The sequence below is a fragment of the Mesocricetus auratus genome, unplaced genomic scaffold (assembly GCF_017639785.1).
Source record: "Mesocricetus auratus isolate SY011 unplaced genomic scaffold, BCM_Maur_2.0 Super-Scaffold_100013, whole genome shotgun sequence".
In the NCBI taxonomy this organism is placed as follows: Eukaryota; Metazoa; Chordata; class Mammalia; order Rodentia; family Cricetidae; genus Mesocricetus; species Mesocricetus auratus.
Window position 1 is genome coordinate 62118663 of NW_024429196.1, and position 7413 is coordinate 62126075.

General features: G+C 44.5%; 1 non-coding gene across 1 annotated transcript; it reads right to left on the reverse strand.

Annotated features, from left to right (window-relative positions):
* Positions 1–6464: 6464 nt before the first annotated feature.
* Positions 6465–6646, reverse strand: LOC121143818. Its single transcript, XR_005881136.1, has one exon. It is a non-coding gene; the product is annotated as a U2 spliceosomal RNA (small nuclear RNA).
* Positions 6647–7413: the final 767 nt, after the last annotated feature.

A 7413-nucleotide genomic window follows, 5' to 3' on the forward strand; every position in this document is an offset into this window, starting at 1 on the left:
GCGAGTGTATGTCTCATTGATTAAGGATAATGAGTGCAGTGGGTACTTTGGATATGATGGGATTCTAAAGGTGTCTTTTTTTTTTAATGGTCCACACTTCAGCACTCCACTAACTTTAAAAAAGTCTTAAGAATTGGGAGGAACCAGGCAGTGGTGTCTCATGCCTTTAATCCAAGCACTTGGGAGGCAGAGGCAAGCAGATCTCTGTGAGTTTGAGGCCAGCCTGGTCTACAAGAGCTAGTTCCAGGACAGCCCCCAAAACAATACAGAGAAACCCTGTCTCAAAACCAAAAAAAAAAAAATAGAATTGGGAGGATAGTAATAGCATCCACCATGCTAGGAAATTAATCAACAGAGAGCCTGAAAGACACATAGCCCAGCTCTGTTGATGTACTTAATCATACTGAACCTTCCATCACCCAACAGCCTCAAAAACTTGCTAATTTGCTTACTGTATACCTTGTTTCACTTTTAACACCAACAACCAGGAAGACCAAGGGAATTGAATACTGCAAGTCCAGGGAGAACCTGTTGGAGGTAGAAACCATGGGTTCCAGTGTGTGAGCCGATGTTTCTCTTCAGTGCTCAGGTGCCAGAATAGAGGACAGGAAAAGGAGCTTTGCTAGGTCTTGGCTTTGTAAGATAGGTCTGTCTGAGAGATTGCTGGAGCTTGGTCTGGGATCTGGGCTGGTTAGGAGAATCAGTTCTGGTGCCAAAGGCTTGGCACAGTGGGCAGCACTAAAAGGAGAAATGGAACAAAGTGTTCTGGAGGAACTATGAGACTCTTCTTGCTCTACCTGCACCACTGAGGTCCAAGGCATAAAGATGATGCTGTTTATGAAGGACTCGGAGAGGAGGCACTAGCTACAGTCGTTTTCCAGGTAGTAGACAAGAGGATTTCCGATAAAAGAATACGTAATGAAAGGTCCTTGTGAAGCTGTGTGTAGATAGTTGTTTCTGAAATTGGAAATGCAAATGGTTTTGAGGATAGAGATGTGTGAAGCATCTAGACCACAAAGGACTTTGTATGCAATGATGTACAAGCCATATGTGATAGTATTTTTTAAAATATTTATTTATTATGTACACAGTATTCTGTCTGCATGTATCCCTGCAGGCCAAAAGAGGGCGCCAGATTTCATTACAGTTGGTTATGAGCCATCATGTGGTTTCTGGGAATTGAACTCAGGACCTCTGGAAGAGCAGCCAGTGCTCTTAACCCCTGAGCCGTTTCTCCAGCCCCTGCAATATTTCTGATAGCTGCTTCTTGAATATAGTCTAGGCTGACCTCAAGTTACCATCCCCCTGCCTCAGCCTTGTGCAGTTATCACAGTCTTGTAGGCTTGAGATATTTCACAAATGAGAATACAGATTGACGTTCTTGAATGACCATTCTTCCAGGTACCTGGACTGGGTGCAGATGGCTTAGAAAGACCATGCTACTTATGAGGACAGATTTGCCATATTATAAACTGGATGTCCCTTTCACTGGCCTAGGCAGAGACATCATGACCAATTGGACAGTAGTACTAACCATGGGGCCTTTGGGGCTAAAGAATAAGATGAGATTGGTCTGTGAAGGCAAGGTGGGGGTGCATGATGATGTCAACATTTTAGGTTGGTAGTTGATAACAGTATTCCATGTAGGAATAGGTTTGAGCTTGAATATTAGAAAGTGCAAGTCTAGTTAAGGTTTCTAATAGCATTTGGGAGTGGTTTTTGTTACTTTGGTAGAAATGACAAGCCAGTTGTAAAACTAGTATGAAGTGTGGGAGTTGTAACTTGGTGGTTAGGAGTATGTGGATACAGTTGAAGTGATAAGTAAAGGTTATGACAGTCTTCCTCCCCCAGGAAAGAACTGGAAAAGTAGCCCAACAGCATAACTATGGTTTGACTGTTTTTGTCCCATTGACAATTTGTTTCAAGAGTAGCCCCCAGAGCCATAGTGTTGGGTGATGAGGCCTTTAGGGAGATCTGGAACTGGGGGATTCTGCCTTCATGAATGGTGTGGGCTTGCTCTGGTTTTGTCATAGATCATGTCAAGGGACATCATCCTAGACTCAGACACCACTCCACCAGTGCCTTGCTGTTTGGGCTTTCACCTCCAGAACTGAGAGAAATAGGTTGTTTGTAAATTACTCAGGCTAGGGTATTCTGTGATAACAGCATAGAAACAGGCCCCTAAAGAATATCACTATTTAAGACATTGGCAAAAAGTCCATCATGGATGCTGAGAAAGACTGATAGAGAAACAGAAACACACCTACAGGAGAGTGATGATGTGCTGGGCACAAAACAGAATGGGAAGAACAAGGGTTGGAGCTGAGTGATAGTGCTGTCTGTTAGGAATTGGTAACCCGAAGCTGGTGCAGTGGTCCATGGGTCAGGAATTGGTAACAGGAAGCTGGTGCAGTGGTTCATGCCTGCAATAAGAATCTGCAAGCCTGGAAAGGGACAGTCAGAAGAACTTTTCATGGGAGTTGATTTGACAGGGTTGGTGATAAGATATAATAGGTGAAGAACACAGAAGCCCCAGTGGGATAGAACATGTTAGAAGAGACAGATTGAGAGTGAGACCAGGTCATGTGACAACAATAAAAATGGCCAACCTAGAGCCTAGGTTGATGTTTTTCTGTCAGCTTAGTGAATGCACATGAATCTACTGATATTTTAATTACCATTGGCAGCCCCAGAGTCCTGCAGTCAATGTCCCACCAGTCGCTCAGGCCACAGGGTTGGCAGGTCTTCTAGTGTTGCAGCCTGACTCTGCAGTGGCCATGGTATGTAGTTTTAAATGAAGTCTCTATCATTTTGTTTATCAATAAGGAGTCAAAGGCTGGGGTGAAAACCTGCTAGCTCAGAGAAGTTGAATAACAACTAGCTGACCTTGCTTTTTTGGCAGGAGACACTGCAAGAGACTTATCTCTTCCCTCATCTCAGAACCAAAAGGAAGCTCAGACTCTGATCCACCCTTTCCTTCCTGTGTATCTTCTCATCCACATTGCTGGCTTCTCTATGGCTAATTCCAGTCAGCTGGCCTCTGGCTCTGCCCCCCTGATTCAGGGTAAACTTTATTTAATTGTTCTTTATTTAACAGTCTCAAAGAGTGTCACAGTGCAATCAAAGTATCCCACGACACTAGGTGAAAAGCTAAGAGAAATGAGATCCTATCCAAATGTTATAACTTGGTACTGTTCCTTGGTCTATTAAATGGGAGAGTTAAGTTGGACTTTTAGAATATTCACTGTATTAATTTATAAACAACCAATAACTGCCCCTCCTATTCATTCATCTTTGTAACTAGAAATCTTCCAAGGACAACTTGCTCCAGGAGTTGCTCAGTTCATTAAAAATGTCAGTTAAGAGGGATTCACAAAACATGCATTCGTTCTATATTATTTCTGAATAATGCCAAGCCATTTCTTCCCCTCCCTTTTTAACCTGATTGCAGATCCTTTGAGTTTCATCTTGTCTTTGCAAAGGTCAGATTTAATTCTCTAATTCAGTCTTGTTATCTCAAGAACTGACCTTTGCAAAGTTTTTTTTTACCATATTATCCATGATATCATAGTATGTGTACATGAATGTGTTTAAGACAGTCTCACTCTGTGTCTTGTGATGGTCTTGGGCTCAGTGCATAACTCAGGCTAGCCTCAGTCTCCCTAGAACTGAGAGTAGAAGTGTGAGCCACTGCATCTGTCTCAGTTTGTGTATTTTAAATTTAACTACTTAGATGGACAGAACTTTTAGCATCTTGCCTTCTTGAAAATTTCCCAGTACATTCAAACAATTTTCCATAGGATCATCATCTCTCTCTTCATATTTGCTGTAGCATTTAGTTGAAAGTGTGTGGTTACAATATCAGAGATAAGTAGAGTATGCATATTCATGTTTGGGAATGAGTTTCATTAAACATAAGACTCATTAGTGAGAACAGAGCTGTGAGCCTACACTGACCCTCTATTCTATTCATGACGGACTTCGGCATCTTGTGTAGACGCCTATGGGAACCTTAGCCTGGGGTCCAGCACATTCTGCGTCTACTCCCACCTTGCCTTTCCTCCTGATATAGGACAGGCACTGCCTGTCTAGATGTGTCTCCCTTCCTCTTTTCCAGCAAGTTGACGCTACCAGTGGCTTCTCACTCCCTGTCAACTGGATCTGTCCCTTTAACACAAATATTCATCAAGTGTACTCTTGAAGGAATGAAGGAAAGGCCTTCTCTTCATGTCACACCCTACTCAGGAGCTGCCTTTGTGGCGTCTCTGGCAGAATGTGGAGGACAATTTTCAGTCCTCAAGTTGACCTGGTATTTCCTGTGCTTGTCCCTTCCTTCCTGGAAATGTGCTTTTCCTTGGCTTATATGGGACAAATTCTGGATTATATTCCTGCTCATCTGGCCCTGCCCCTATCCCATGAACAGCCTAAAGCAGAACCTCACAGCTTATGAGCCTTAGTTATAGCCCGGCTCTTACCCTGTGAGCCTTCTTTGGGGCATTGTACTTGTGCCTTCAAATGTTTTCATCACTGGGACCCTGCTTCTCTCTTGAGCCAACTCTTTTCTTAGTGTCTCCTTTGGCTGTCTTAAAGACTGATTGAGGGACTGGGGAGGTAGGTGTTTGGTTGGTAAGAACATTGCCAAAACATTAGGACCTAGGTTCAGATTCCTAGTACTGGGGCTGGGGCCTTTGGGAGCTGAGAAAGCAGGGGTGTACAGATCAACAAGCATTTGTAATCCTAATGTCCTTGGGAAAGATATTGGTGGATTCCTGGAGTTCATTAAGCTAACTTGCCTAACTAAATCAGTGAGCCCAAGCTTCAGAGAGAGACCCTGTTTAAAAAATAAGAAAGGAAGGCGTGGCTCTGTGCTGATTGCAAACACACACACATACATATACACAAACAAACAAAAAAACAGGTCAAACTCAACATCAAATTTATGTATGGTCCCTAACCAGGTTCTAACCTGGTGTTCTTTTTTTTTCTGTGCCCCTAAATAATTGCTCAGGTCCATAGCCTCAATGTGGCTCTCTATTCCTCCCTGCCTGGTGTCCTAGATCTGACTTCATCCGGCCTTGCCAACTGGATTTCCGAACTAGTTCTGTATCCTTTTCTCCGTGCCATAGTTAAGTACTGTACTATAAGTTAACTACTGTATTATGTGAGCTTGTAGAATAGTGGTTACAGGAGTAGTCTCTGGAACCAGCTTTCTGTACACTTCACTTTCAGTCTGTAAGATGGATTTTATAATGATCGATATAGTTCATGCGGTCTTACAGGGATTACATGAATCAGTAAAGATGAGGTGTTTATCGTGCCCCGTGTATGTTGAGCATTCCCTGTTGTGATGCTCACCTAGACTATGTTAACAGTGTATTGTGCGCTTATGGTCTGTCTCCAGTGGTTTCCCCTCACTCCCACCGGAGTGATCTTTCTGAAGCTCAGTTTTGTCGCCGCCTTGCGTGTAACATGCGCATGGTTGCAATCCTCGACGTGCTCGGTGCCTTTCCATCCGGCTGCATATACGAGCCCCTCCGGCATTAGCTCCTAACCTCCACTTGCTGTTTCTGCAGCCGTGGGAGCCGTCTTGATGCGCAAACTTCCTCCCCACTCCTCACCCTCTAGTCAGTCTCGGTTTCAACTCCAAGCCATGCTCTAGGGGAGGCTGTCTTGAGCATCGAACACCCGTTCCAAACCATTCCTCTGTTACATACACTCAGAAAACAGACTTCCTTCCCTTCAGCAGCCTGGTCTTAGGCAGGGATTCAACATCTGTTGGTGGATGTATTTAGCTAAATGTCACCATCCTCACTATACTGAACCAATAATGTTTCAATACATGGTAGGGCTTATATCAAAATAACACTTCAACCTGCAAGCTGCCGTATCCAGTCTCTTGTTTGAATCCAAGCCTAAAATCTCAGCAGCCAGATTCAGCCTCCGCAGCTCCTGTAAGCACACCATTCTGTATAACCGACGGTCACCAGAGTACGTTAATGGGATGTTCCTTTTGCCAGGCTCTGGTTCCACTTATACTTCTCATCGGAAAAGGTCAAAAGTTCCTGTCCAAAAAAAAACCCAACCCAACCCAACTCAACCCAAACCAAACCAAACAACAACAAAAAACCTAGCAGCTTTTGACCACAAGGTGGCGACAGCTTTTAAGAGTTAGGATTGAGTATAGCTTCTATTCCAGCCGGGGTCAGGAGTATGCTTTGCTGGGTTTTGGAGATAGAAGTTTGGTGATCTACGGCCTCCTATTTGGGGCCATAGGTGTAAGGTTTAATCTGATTTACATAAGGCAGTGAGGGTGAACACGTAAGTCATTAATCAAAGTAGAACAGAGCGGGGTGGGGGGCAGATCATAAGTCTTTGGGCCAGGTCAAAGAGCAGGTCAGCCACCCTCTCCATCTAGAGCAAAGATAAGTCAGGTGGCTGTAATTCCAGTCCTCGTGACTGCCATTGATGAGGGGCTGACACCTGAGAAAAAGGAGCAGTCAAAGATAGCATTTGCATTACGTCTCCCAGGGAAGCGAGAGGATTTCAGAAGATGAACAAGGAAAGGGTGACTGACCCAAAGGCCTGTGTATTTACTAATAAGAACAGATACTATACTTGATCTTAGTCAAAAGGCCAAGAAAACGATAGGCTTGTGTACTTACTTGCAGGAGTATGGGAATAATGCTCTGTGCCAGCCAGTACCTTCAATTTGAAAAAAAAAGTTCTTTTTCCTACATTGTTTTCATGGATCTCCTCCTCCTCCTCCCCCTCTCCCTCCTCCTCCCCTCCTCTTCCTCCTCTTCCTTGAAGTAGGTATGGGAGGCAGGGAAGATATTATCCTCGAGGGAAGAGAAACTGAGGTCCCAGGAGCTCAGCAGTGCACACCATTAATAAGCACCAAACCCTGGGCTCCTCCTGTCTTGTTGCTTAGAGAGGAAAATATTTTCTGTTTTAGAAGCTTCCGGGCCACTTTGTGTCACCCAGCACAAAGAAAACATATTCAGATGCGAACACAAGAGGAGGCCTACGTCTGTGAGCCAGTACAGTGGGATGCACTTACCGTCGTGGCTTCAGGGTGGTGGGATGTACTTACTGTCGTGACACTTTTTTCCTTTGGTTTCATCCCTACCCCCAAGGCAGAGATGCCAGCCTTTGTGTCTTCCATTGCTGCTTTTCCTCCCTCCACAGGGACTCAGCGGGCTTGGGATTAGGGCCACCCCAACTGTGGATTATCCACAGGGTGAAGGATTTGCAGGGGTCTGGGGGACCATTAGGGAGAGTAACACCGTGGTGTGTGAGCAGAGTGGCAGGGTTGGCAGCAGAAGCCTGAACCCTTCATTCATTTGGTTCTGAAGGTGGCAAGACTCTGATGAGGGTGGCTTATAATTTTGGGGGTCTGAACACCAGCTTGTA